This window comes from Microcebus murinus, chromosome 16, assembly GCF_040939455.1.
Source record: "Microcebus murinus isolate Inina chromosome 16, M.murinus_Inina_mat1.0, whole genome shotgun sequence".
Taxonomy (NCBI): domain Eukaryota; kingdom Metazoa; phylum Chordata; class Mammalia; order Primates; family Cheirogaleidae; genus Microcebus; species Microcebus murinus.
This window is the reverse complement of record NC_134119.1, coordinates 5188708-5202229: the sequence shown is the minus strand read 5'-3', so window position 1 is coordinate 5202229 and position 13522 is coordinate 5188708. Positions and strand designations below refer to the sequence as shown.

The 13522-nt window shown below is 57.9% G+C and overlaps 1 protein-coding gene across 4 annotated transcripts in view; it reads right to left on the bottom strand.

Moving 5' to 3' along the window:
- The window catches only part of PMEPA1 (prostate transmembrane protein, androgen induced 1), a 66861-nt gene that overhangs the window by 15909 nt on the left and 37430 nt on the right, over window positions 1–13522 (bottom strand). Inside the window, exon 1 of one of the 4 annotated variants that reach the window (XM_012770470.3) lies at window positions 12863–13149. The exons of 2 other annotated variants lie outside the window; for them this stretch is intronic. The gene's annotated coding sequence lies outside the window, so the exon portion shown is untranslated. Of the gene's footprint in view, window positions 1–4856; window positions 5628–12862; window positions 13150–13522 lie in introns of those variants that run through there. One more of the 4 variants, XM_012770472.3, reaches the window with a different exon arrangement.

Below are 13522 nucleotides of genomic sequence, written 5' to 3'. Positions count from 1 at the left end.
TCCCAGGTGGTCTCTGTGCAGAGGTGCTGTCGTCCCGGGGGGCGGGGACCGCTGGAGGGGTTCGGGACTGAGGGTGGGCAGGGACAGAGAGCCTCCAACCAGCCCTGTGACACTCAGTGGCCCCGTGCCTGTCCCTAACACTGGGCCCCTCCAGGGAGCACGGTGTCATCTCGGGCCTCCACGGTGCTGCAGAGGAGCAGGATGGCTCTGAGGGCAGTTCCACCATCCTGCTTCCAGCTGCAGGACCTACGCTCATTCCCTCTGCCTGGAGGCCACGTCCACCCACCCCTCACCTGGCTGAGTGCACATCCTTCCTCCTGTCCTTCCACCCGCCCTCCCGGCCTCCCTCCCTCCACAGCAGGTGCTAGGACCCAGACTGCATTCTAACCCCACCCACGCTCCGGTCTCACGCACGCCCCCACGGGAACTCCTACTCCGAGCCCGGCCCCAGCATGAGCGTCCCGGACGGGTGCGCCTGACTCGGCTTGTGGGGGCCCAGCACCGAGCCGCACACAGAAAGCTCCCGCCAGTCTGCCCCAGTGGAGGTGCGGGCGTCAGGACACCCTCAGGGACCACAGGCAGTCACGGTGCCTTACTGAGACAGCAAGGAGCTGGGCTGGAAGGACTGCAAAGGCAGAGTAACCGCAGGGGCCCTGCTCGCGCGTGCTTGCCCTTTCACTTGCACCTGGAGCTAGTTTGCAAAGGACCCCCAGGTGAGGGGCGAGCTTCCGTCCAGCCCCCGCTGGGCAAAGTGCACAGAGCCCCCTTCCTTCCTGGGACTTCGGGGGATCCTGAGCTAGGGAGACGCGCCTTCGCCCCGAGGTCACCTTGCGGGCGGTGGGTGCGGAGGAGCCCGCTGGGGCCCGCGTCTGAACGTGCCCGGGGAGACTAGGCTGGAGACAAGAACTGCGGGAAAGCACAGGGCCGCCATTTCAGACCCTCCCGATCTCAGAACACTCCTTCAGTAGGCAAAGACAAAGCGGGGCCTTTTATCTTCCCTGTTATCACCCAAACGGAAGGCGCTAATGGGACTTTGCTCCCGTTGTCACCCACACCGAACACCTGTGAACACCACGGTCAGCACAGTGTCAGTCACCGCTCCAGGTACTGGAGGAAGGGAGCGAGTCCGCGGCGAGAGCCACTTCCGTCAACGGGCGGACACGCCGGAGGTGCAACGGGAAGTCATTTCGAATCGCCCAGACGGGTTTTGTTCATTGAGGCGAGCAGGGGGCAAACGGGGAGGCAGTGGGCATGGCCGAGCGGGTCTGTCTGCCGCGTTGGTGGCCACGACCTTCCTGGAAGGCATCTGGGCAGTGCCCGCCAAAAACTGAACATGCATGCTCCCTTCCAGCCCAGAAAACTTGGCGTTCAGAATCACAGCTAACAGGAATATTCACAGAAGGGCCCAAACACACACACACAGACACACACACACACGCATCGCTGCAAGGGGTGTTTCTAAAAAGAACAACCAGCGACCATCTAAATGCCACCAGACCAACCCTGGTACATCCTATTATGGGATGCAATGGGATAAAAAGATGACTGACGTTCTGAGCTGGACAACAGCCCCCCGTGCCCCGTGGGAGCGTCGGCAGTGTCCTTGGACTAGGTGCTAGAAACACCATCACCTCCTCTTTGTGACACCCCAAAACGTCACCAGACAATGCCCCTAGGGAGCAAACAGTCCCTGGCTGAGAACCACTGGTCTTTGGGTCTGACGATGGATGACGTTAGCAATTATTTGGGGGCAGAAATAGAGAAACAATAAAAATGTTATGAATCCATTTTTATAGCAAAAATGGAGATAAAAAGTTAAACTGTTACTAATGGCTACTTCTGGAAGAGGGGGACTATTCCCCCCTTTTCCTTTCTGTATTCCTGTATTGATTAAATCTTTTATAACAGGCATCGATAGCTTTAATTTTAAAAATCTTAATAACATACCAAAAGACTCTCACCCGTGGCCACGTGTGCGTGTGTTCGCGCGTGCGAGTTTCCGAGCGCCGGCCGACATCGGGGCACACGTATGCCCGTGTCACTCAGGAGGCACCTCGAGCTCCTTGGAAACCAGCAGATGTTTCTCTCAATTACTGGATTTTGAGAGCTTGGTGTTTCCTGACGTGAGCCAGGACGGCGGCGGGCGGCGCCCGGGGAGGGGAAGTGAACTGGGGCTCCGTCTCCAAGCCTCTCGGACAAAAAGCGCCGCTCTGAATCGCTCTGAATCAGACGGCACAATGCGGCCGCCGTTAGCCACCTCTCAAAAGCTCCCCATTCATCCCGCGGGGCCGCCCTGACGCCGGCCGCAACGCGCACCTCCGGAGGGGGCTCGGCGCCGACCCGGCGTGCCTCTGCCTTTCGGAGCGAGAGGGCCCGAGCTCCCTGGCCTCACCCAGGGCCGAGGCTGCGGGCCAAGGACGGGCACCGAGAGCCTGGACGGGCACCCCACATCTCGCGCCCAGGAACTGAGTTGGATTCCACAGACACTGGGAGCGGAGGGTGTCCCGTGGCCAGTGGGAGCCCTGCGGCTGGCCTGTCTGAATGCAATCCCCCAGCGCTCCCCATGGCCAAACATGTGGCAGCAGCGAATCATTCATGCTCTGTGCCTCAGTTTCCTCATCTGTTAATGCGGAAAACCACTGGCACCCACCTCACGGGTTGCTGCGGTGGAGTGAATGCATTTCAAGTGCCACGAGCAGCACCTGGCGTATGGTCAAGTGGGCGGCGAACATCAGCTGTCCCCAAGGAGGGCCACGCGCGCAGGCCCACCTCCCCGTCCTCCAGGGCCCCAGCCCCCACTCCATCACCGGCTGCCTGCCTGGCTCCCAGCCGGGGCACCCTGGCTGCCCTGCCACCAGTGCTGCCGCCCTGGCGCTGAACCTTGCCTGGGTTGGTGACCCCTGGAATGCCCCCCCTCCAGCTGCCAGCCCTCGGTGGCCGGCGTCCAGCCCCACCGACTGCCCAGCCCCTGCGGGCACTTCCTTCTCTGGCAGTTTTAAGCTCTCCCATGTGGCGGTTAATTTTGTAAATACCACCCAAGACATCTGCTGTGACTTCTAAGAAAATGCATAAGTCACGACGTAGCCTTCCGTCAGTCTGCGTCTTGCTGCCCGTTGGTCTGGCCGGTCCGTCAGATTGCGACGTTCTCGTACCTCGGCCTCTCAGAGCTGGCGCAAGCTCCAGGAGCAGGAGCCCTTCCACCGGTCTCGAGCCGGCAGACTGCTCCTCACCCCTCAGAGCCCAGCCGAGGGGAATGCCTGCACCCCCCACTCCTAGGATGCCATGCTCAGGCCACTGCCACGTGGGACTCCCGACTACGAAACCGTCTTTCCCCGCTCCCGAACCTCAGTGGTGCTCAGGCAGCAGAGAGCCCTGCAGTTGGTCAACAGGTGATGGCCAGGCTGCCTCCTCCACTCCGGAGGGCTTGAGGTGTGGATCTGGATGCAGCACACACCTGTGCCCCAGACCGGGCCCTGCTACCCGCTGCTGTGTGACCCTGAGTGGCGGCCTCAGCAATCTGGGCTCGCTTCCCCGCCGTCAGACCCGGTGACCAAATGGTGCCTCACCCGCGCAACTGACACGAGAGTTTCATGCGGCTCACAGTGCCAGGCTCGCTGTAAACCCCACAAGTGACGGCCACCGTTGGGCTGTCCCTAACAGCAACAGTTCTCACTTACAGAAGTGGCCGTTCCCACCTGCCTTCAACCCTCTCTCTGTTCGGAGCAGAAAGAAAGGGGGACCTTTGGTTCCCCCAACTCTGGATAGTGAAGCCCTAACCGCCAGCATGGCTGTATTTGAAGGTGGAGCCTAAGGGTGTAATCACAGTTGAAAGAGGTCACAGGGTGGCACCAAATCCAACAGGATTAGTGACCTTACAGGAAGAGACACCAGGGAGCCCATTCTCTCCCCACCCCCTCCCCGCAGGTGCACCGAGGAAAGGCCACTTGAGGACACAGCCAGGTGGCCTCTGTGAGCCTGGAAGCAGGCCCTCACCAGAACCCGAGTCTGCCGGTGCTTTGAACTTGACTTCCCAGCCTCCGGAACTGGGAGGATGAATGTGTGTTGTTCAGCCACATCATCTGTGGTGTTTTATTGACACTACAGCAGCCCGAGCAGTCTAAGCCCCCTTGCATAGACAGAAAGGGCTGGATGCCCCAGCACCCGGAGACAGGCCTACAGAGACCCAGCTGCACCCAGGGACAGACCAGCCCCCCGCCCTCCCTCCCCAAGCAGGGACACCTGGGCGTCCGACTGTATCTTCTAAGAAAGACATTTTCTCCTGCTAACTCTATCACTCATGCATGCATTCATTCATTCATTCCGGCAGCACATACTTATCGCGCACGTACCATGGGCCAGGCCCTGCACCTGGAGCTGGGGACATGGCCAGCGGGGGCAGCCCCCACCCCGCCCCGGAGCTGGGGCACGTCAAATCCTGCTGGTGGTCCTCTCTGGAGCAAAGCAACTAGACCAGAAACCCGAATGGACGCACTTCTGGATCACCTGGGACCTTCCCAAGCCACCTGACAACGGGGACTGTCCCACAGGTGTGTCACCCGCTCCCACGCTGCGTGCCCCACAAGACGGGGTTTCTGTCACCTCATTTAACGTCCCCGCCATGCTCCAGGAAGCACCCCAGCCCTCGCATCACCCCATTTCAGGGATACGGAATCTGCGGCTCAGAGAAGCGCGACAATGTGTCCAAGGTCACACAGGTTTGAGCGCAGGGCCGGACTGTTCCCACGCCTGGGCCCGAAGCCTGTGCTGTGGCCACCGCTCTTGCTCGTCTCCCGTGCGAAGCTGCGCCCACGAAAAGCAGCCTCCCGCGGCCCAACTCCGAGCCCGAAGCCCCTCACCTCCTCTGGCCGCTCAGGAGGGGCGGTGGAAGGCAGGGCCTGGTCCACCGGGGCCCGCGGGGCTGGAAGGCCCCTCCATGCCGACTTGCCGCCCTGGGCGGTAGCCCGGCCCCCACATTTACGTGGGACTCAGAGTCGCGGGGAAGACCTGGCCGCTGTCGGGCAGCCCTGGCCGCGAGTCTGTTCCACAGTTCTGCGCAGGAGGGTCTGGGAACCTCCAGTCCCCGGACAGACGGGACAGACCGCAGGGCAGCCCGGACAGACGGGACAGACCGCAGGGCAGCCCTGACAGACCACAGGGCAGCGGCCCGCAGGGGCGGGCGGGGGAGCTCAGGTGGGAGGGGCAACCTCACCCCTGCAGGGGGCGGAGCGGCCAGGCGAGTGCAAGTCTTTTGGAGGGCTCTGCGTGTGGCACCTGTGTCCTCCCCTATCGGGGCGCCTGTCCGTCTGTCTGTCTGTCTCCCGTGTGATTGTCTGGGGTCTAAATCTGTCGAGTCTCTCCCTGTGCCTCCATCTGCACGAGTCTCTTCCTCTTTCTTTTTCAGGCAACAGGCAAACAGATTCCAAGAAGGAAGTTGCAAGCCTCCCAGACGCCAGCCGCCTCTCCTGTCCCCACCCCATGGGTGAGGCTGTTCTGGCCCCTGGTTTCACTTCCTTTCCAAACAGCGTCTTCCAGAAGCAGAAAATCCCGGTGACAAGGAGACCGAGGTTCTGACCAACTGTTCTACGGAGGAGGCAGGGGAGGCTGCCGGAGCCTTTTCTCCAAGCTCTGGCTGGGGACCCAGCGAAGCTGTGGGAGGCGGGCGGCTCTGAATTCAAATCCAGACGCGGCCACTTCTCGTATGAGTGACCCTGGGGGTCACGCGGGCCCTGGCCACAGCCTCCCCGTGGTAAAGCGTGGACCACCAACAGCATCGACCCCACAGAATCGCCAAAGGTTGGACTGAGCGGGTATATATGGGAACTAGCTCTCCAAACACTAGCGGGTACACAGCAAGTGCATAATAAACGGTGGCCATCATTCGATTACAAAGCAGGCGGCCTGGCCTGACGGGGGAGGCGTGATGGATACGGCACGGACGGCGGGCGCGTGTTTACGCACGAGCTGGCGAGGCCGACAGTGCGCAGGTAAATCCACTTTATAGGCTCACAGCTGGTAGGAGAGAGGGAGAAAGAGAAAAGGCGAGAAACTGGGAAAATCCCTCAGGAGACAGACTTCGCCAGAGCTCGCAGTGCGGCTGGCTGGCGGATCCAGCCACGGGGGATGCTGCCCCGCCCTGCCACGGTCCGCGCGGACGCCCCCGGGGCCCAGGCTGGGAGGCACTTGGGGGTCGCCGCTCAGGCTGCGTGTTCTCCTGGCCTCCCTCCCTCCGTTGCAAACACACCCCAGTCTATTCTAACCCAGCAGCTGGGGCAATTTCTTAAAAAACATCCACTGAGTCACTGACTCCCCATCACACTCAGAATAAAACCCCATGAGGCCCAGCCGACCTCATCACGTGCTTCCCCCCTCATTCCCTTGCTCCCTCGCTCCAGCTACCCTGGCCTTTTTCCTGTCTCCACCCCAGGGCCTTTGCACGTGCAGTTCTCTCTGCGGGGGGGGGGCGATCTCCCTGGGTGGCTCGTCCCAAGTGCACCCACACCTCTCCCCTCACTCTGCACCTCTCCTGCCCCGCCTTGGCCACGAGGGGAATGCAGTGTAAGATCAGGATCCTGGATTATCCCGGCTCTGGGACCAGCTCTGCCTCTGCTGCCTTATCTGTGCCGTGGGGCGAACGATGGCCCTACCTGGCTGGGTGGCTTGAGGACTGCAAGGCACCCAGAAAACACCTGGCACGCGGGAAGCACTGAGTGTCAGCTTCTACGAGAAACGCCTTCTCTGTTAAATTGCTCGCCCGTTCCTTGCCGGTTTCCCGGCACCAGCAAGAAAGCCCCACGAGAGGGCCCCTGTTTGTCTCGTGGACGCTAAGTCCATGGTGGTCGACGCCCCACCTGGCAGCTCTCAGCTAACATTTGGAGAAGGCATCCATCCCCATCGAATGCCCGCTCGCCAGGGTGCTCGTCTCTACACAGAGGCCAGAGGAGAGCACGGTGTGATTGTCAAGTGAAGGGTCTTTCAAAAAGTAAACAGTGGTAGCCCTGGGCATTGATCCCTGAGAAACGAAGACTTAATGTTCGCAAAATACCTGTGCGTGAGTGTTCATAGCAGCTATACTTGCAACAGCCAACAACTGGGAGCAACTCAGATGTTCTTCAACAGGCGAATGGTTAACCTGACCATGGTGGCTTCACACCTGGAGCACTACGCAGCAACGAAAAAGGATGTGCTACTGATATTACAGCAACCTGGCTACATCTTCCGAGGATCACGCTGAGTGGGAAAAGCCAATCTCCAAAGGTTGCATACCGCTTGGTTCCACTTACGTAACATTCTTGAGATGACAAAATTGTGGAGATGGGGAACAGATCAGTGGTTGTCAGGGCTGAGGGGGGCGGGTAAGGCTATCCAAGGGCAGAAGAAGGGGTCCTTGTGATGGGACTGCTGTGTCCCAACCCTGGTGGCCACACACATCTGCACATGTGACAAAACTGCACAGAACTAAACACACGCATACTCACGCTCAAGCGAGCGCATGCGCAGCTGGGGAGATGTGAATGAGGTTGATGTTTGTAATAAATGTCAACTGCTGGCTATGGCGCTGTGCTGTAGTTATGTAAGATGTTTCCGTCGGGGGAAGCTCGGTGATGTGTTCATGGGATCTCTCTGTGTTTCTTACAACCGCATGCTAACCAACAATGATGCCAAAATAAAAAGTTTTTGTTTTGTTTTTTTTAAAAAAGGGAACTGTCTGGGAGAGCCCCGCCCCCCTCTGTCACTAGGATCACCCTGGCAGCGCCCAGCGCCAGCAGCCTTAAGCGATCCCTAGGGCACAGCCCAGGCCTGGCATTGGGAGGGGGTTCGCTGCAGGGGGAGGGAAAAGCCGAAACAGAAGCCGCTTCCCTCCCTCCCAGCCTCCCCCGTCTCCCGAGCACAGCATCTGCCATCTGGCTGCTGCCGCCAGCCAAATGAAACCATCGCGCGGCTGTCATCTCTCGACTTGCAGGTCTGGCTCCCAGGTTTGAAGATTAAATTCTAAACACGTCATTTAAAATTTAGAAATGAAGAAAGAGGATTTTAAGTACCCTGGAAGCACGGGCCCCTATTGTCTTCCTCACGGAAGTCAGCAAAGAACCTCCAACCTCTTTCCTAGGGGCACACAAGACCCGGGGAGGGAGAGCAGTGTGAGTGTTCCCAGTGTGAGGTCTCGCTCTGTCCTCAATGCCATCCAATGTCCTCAATACAATGTATCCAAGTACCATGTATTGCCGATGTAGAGTATCCTTGCAAACTGTCATTGCACCCCCAATACAATCAAGTATGTCCAATACAATGTATCCAAGTATCATGTATTGCCAATGTAGAGTATCCTTGCAAACTGTCACTGCACCCCCAATACAAGCAAGTATGTCCAATACAATGTATCCAAGTATCATGTATTGGTGATGTAGAGTATCCTTGCAAACTGTCACTGCACCCCCAATACAATCAAGTATGTCCAATACAATGTATCCAAGTATCATGTATTGCCGATGTAGAGTATCCTTGCAAACTGTCACTGCACCCCCAATACAATCAAGTATGTCCAATACAATGTATCCACGTATCATGTATTGCCGATGTAGAGTATCCTTGCAAACTGTCATTGCACCCCCAATACAATCAAGTATGTCCAATACAATGTATCCAAGTATCATGTATTGCCAATGTAGAGTATCCTTGCAAACTGTCATTGCATCCCCAATACAATCAAATATGTCCAATACAATGTATCCAAGTACCATGTATTGCCGATGTAGAGTATCCTTGCAAACTGTCACTGCACCCCCAATACAATCAAGTATGTCCAATACAATGTATCCACGTATCATGTATTGCCGATGTAGAGTATCCTTGCAAACTGTCATTGCACCCCCAATACAATCAAGTATGCCCAATACAATGTATCCAAGTATCATGTATTGCCAATGTAGAGTATCCTTGCAAACTGTCATTGCATCCCCAATACAATCAAATATGTCCAATACAATGTATCCAAGTACCATGTATTGCCGATGTAGAGTATCCTTGCAAACTGTCACTGCACCCCCAATACAATCAAGTATGTCCAATACAATGTATCCACGTATCATGTATTGCCGATGTAGAGTATCCTTGCAAACTGTCACTGCACCCCTGTAACTGAGCATGTCCAATACAATGTATAAAGTGACCTTATATCCTCAAGACAAAGTATCATTGTAAAGTATCAATACATCACTCCTAACAAGACAACTGCAAACTCCACTGCCAGTGACCGCCTCAGCTACAGAAGAGTGAGGAGCCCCAGGGATCTCTGAGCCACGTGGGTGTCTCTGGCGAAGAACGTCCTCACGTCTTCTCAGGAACACTGAACTGGAGTTGGTATGTGACAGAGTGCCCGGAAGGGAGGCCTTGCTTAGATGGTGTGGTCAGGGACAGCTTCTCTGAGGAGGTGACCTCGAAGCGGAGACCTGAAGGATGAGGGGAGCTGGCAGAACACTCCTGAGCAAACGGCAGCAAGTGCAAATGCCCTGGGGTAGGGGTAGGAATGTTTGTCTCTTCCAAGGGAAGGAAAGCCTGTTTCCAGGCATAGGAGGGGGATGCGGTTGCTTTGGGGCTGGGCAGACTTGCACGGAGAGTTGCTAGGGATGGCTGCGTGCGTGTATCCGAGGAAAACGCAGCACGGATAATGGGATAATGTGAGTTTGAAAATGATTCAGGAATCTTTTTCCAATGTGATTCTCCAAAGAAGGCCACGCATCAGAACTGCTGTGGAGCAGCACGGGAGCTCCCCGTCCAAAAGGCCAAACCAACTCCTCTCGGCGGTGGGTGCAGGGACCTGCAGCAGCAAATTGCCTGCACGCTCCCCGCTGCAGACTGACAGACCGCGGCAGGCGTTCACTCCTTTAGTGGAGGAACCGTTAGTTCAAATAAACCCTTACGTTGAGGCCCAGGATGTAAAAGCGACTGCTAGAGCCTAATACTTAAATTGATTATGGAGGAAGCGGGAGGTCACCCGGCACCTTGAGTGGCTCAGAGATCCCTGGCGTGATGAGGGCTGTGAATGACCCAGGGAGGAACCCTGGGAGAAAACTAAGCCCTGATGCTGGGTGTCTGGCGCCTGGGGGGCTTGGAAGCCCCTGAAATGGGTCAAACGAGAAGAAGACGGGACCAGAGGGGGAAAGGAGTTGCCCGGGGTCACAGAGCAACTGGGCAAAGCTGGTGAGAGCCGGAGCCTGTTCAGCCCCTCGGGTACAGGCTGCCCACCCGGTCAGGGTGAGGGTCGCGGTGGCTGGGACCTTGCCCGTCTTTGCGAGGTGAGACCAGTCCACAGCGCAGAGCCTGGTTCTTACTGCAAGCCCCAGGCAACCCTGGTGGCATCAGTGAATGGCGAAAATGACTTCTGCCGGTCAGACGCTCAGTCGCGCCAGCAGGGACACTCGCAGCCACCGCCCACGAGTGACAGAGGAAGAGACAGGCAGGAGCGTGAACCGCCGGCACACACCCAGATGGCTGTACCCAGCGCGGCTTTAGGGCCGAGGTTGTGGCTCTTATTGGGGATTTTGCCCCCCAGGGGACATCGGATGACATCGGAAACATTTGTGGTCGTCACAACTGGGAGGGGGCGTCACTGGCACCTGGTGGGTGAGGGGATGTGGCTGAACATCCCACCCGGCACAGGCAAGTCCCGCACAGAAAGGAATTACCCAGCCCGAACGCCCACAGTGCCCAGGTGGAGAAACTCCGGGTCACACAAGACAGGGACCAGTACCTAAAGCGCAGTGCTGGTCCACAGGGCCCGCTCCGTGACCACAGCCAGGCACAGCCGACCTAGCCAGGCCCCAGAATGAAGACAGCAGCAAGGACTCAAGTCACACACGACTGGTTTACAGAATAACGACCACCTAGTCTAAAATTTTCATTCGAAAGCAAACAATTAGGGAAAGGTGCTTGTTCATGTCACGCTTGGATGGAAAATTTCTGAAGGCTGGAGCTGCAGCTACCCTGGTCACCGAGGCATTGCTCATGCCAGGCACACAGTGCTTCATAAATGCTTGTGAAATGAATGCGTGAGGGAGGGAAAGTGAGGGAGAGTAGTTAGTCTGTGCGAGGACCTACCCGTTGCTCCACAGGCTCTTCCCTGAGGAAGGAGGATGAAAACCAGCCTCGTGGGGTCCGGGTCAGTAGCAGAGGGAAAGGGTTTGTGACGTGCAGGAGTCTAGGACAACCTCCGCCTCCACCTGTGCACAAGGGCGTCACTGGGAGCCTCTTTACCCAAATGCACAGGGGACCCCAGCAGCTCAGGCCCTCACGAAACCAAGTACTTTCATTCGATCTTTGCAAAGAGCTGAAATGGTCCCAGGCGGCCTGGAGGGTGGCCCCGGAATTGCAAAGCTGTGTTCTCTGGCTGGCAGCTCTGCATGGCGATGGCTATAGATGGGCTTTCCCGAAGCCCCAGGCCCAGGGACTGGGTGTCTCACACACCCAGTGTGCTGCCCAGGGCTGGGTGTAGGGAAGGGGTCTGAGGGGTCTGGCTGTGTCCAAGCCAGCAGCAAAGCGAGAGGTTGCTTAGTGATTGATTAGCGATGTCTGCCCTGAGCACCAGCGGGGCAGGTGTGGGACACGCAGCCCTGTTTGTTCCTGGCTTCTCCACTGTGCTCCATCCACTCTGGCTGAACAACCGCAGGTGGCAACCAGAAACCCCAACCTCCATCGCGGCCACCAGCACCCACCACGCCCCAAAACCAGCCACCTGCCTGAGATCCCCAGGCCGCCCTCGCCCTGCCAGGGACAGAGCCCTGCCCAGGCACCCAGGGCAGTGTGCAAGCTGCCTGAACCCGTCCCAACCCTGCAATCTGCGGGTGACAGTGAGAAGCTCTCCAGGGTTTTTCTCTTCCTGACACGATGGTGAAAACGATGAGGGACAGCTTGAGACTGCCAGCACTGCCCTGTACCTGGGCAGTCCCGGCAACAAGAAGGGAAGGGGACCGCCCAGAACTGTCATTTAAAAAACTTATTTTGAGATAATTGTGGTTTCCTGTACAGTTGTAAGACACAGTGGAGATCACCCAACATCCAGTTCCCCCATGGTAGCCTCTTGCAAACTCTACTATTCACAGTGTGGTTCTCCCAGATGAACTAGAAGCTTCTGCTTTTTAGCGGTCCTCATTCTCCAGGTAAGGGTCCTGGGACCCAGCCAGTCCCTCCTCACGGTGACACAGCCAGCTGGGAACTGGGTATGGTCACCACCCATCTCTTAACAGACCCCCGAGCGGCTGGGCTTCTCCCCTCTGCCTGGGCTTCTCCCCCCCAGGTCCTCCCACAGATGTTCCTCATCCTTCAAGTCTTGGCAGACGGGTCGGGGAGGCCTTCTCAGAGCCCCACAGCTCGGCCTCAGGGGCACCTGGCAGGATGGGAGTGGCCCTTTAACAGACCAACCCTGCCTGTGGGCTTGGCAGACGGGTGGGGAGCCCCTCCCCCTCAAAGTAAACAGTCACGGGACCCTGCCCCCTGCCTCCCCCAAGGAGAGCTCGAGCTCCCTGAGGGCAGGCCCAGGTCCGTCCGTCCATCACCCATCAGCCCGTCTCCAGCCCCTTCGGAGCTCTGAGACCTGACAGATGAACAGGCAACGGCGGCTCCCGCACACCAGGCCCCAGCCCTCCCACCCCCCAACCATCCGAGTGCAGGTCCGCACACGCTGCATTTAACGAAAGGTTACACTGTAGCAAACGCTCCGGGCGGGAGTGACAGCTGCCCGGGTATCTTCCTGGTGCTCAAGGCAGACCAGCTCCGCCTCCTGGGCCTGACCCCAGCCAAGCTATTCTCTCAGAGCCTCGGTGTTTTCATCCATAAAACGGGGGAACGACGGCCAGCTCCCCTTGCAAACCTGAGCATGAGGTCCCGGTCCTGGGTCTTCCTGGCGAGTCAGCCACTCGCCCCCAGTCGGTCCCCCAGGCCCAGCCTCCGGCTGCCCTAAAGAGAGCAGCTTCCCCGGCCGACACCCCGCACGCCTGGGAGACGACAGGACCGCCGACGGGGAGGCACGGCTGCGCCGACCGGCTGTGACCCACGCCTCCCCGTTTTTTTGTTTTTCGATTTAAAAAAAAATCCCGCAAACAGCACCCACTCCCTATCCGGAGCGCCTGCGTCCCCACTGCCAGCAGAAACCAACTCTTCCTGGAGGAAGGAAAGTTCAACCGGCGAGCTATAAATATTTCTGCGAGCGCTGCCGGGGGCCGGCTCTCTGCGCGAGCAGCCGCTGAAAAGGAAGGCAGCGCGCCAGATTTGTTTCGAATTATGAAAATAGATGTTGTCTCCCCCCCACATCTGTTTTGCCTGACAAATGAGCAGCACTTCGCCTCCTAAATAAGGCAGCGCCAAGACCATCTTGCAACTCCGGCTTCTCCAACTCCTCGGAAAAGCAGCAGCGGCAGAAGTTCAGGCCTCCCGATCTGAGCTTCGGGAACAGACTTTTCTCGGTGTCGGCTCTCAAGCCACGGGCTCGGGAGGCATCTGTGCCTCGCCTCCCTCAGCTCGGCTCGCCCCG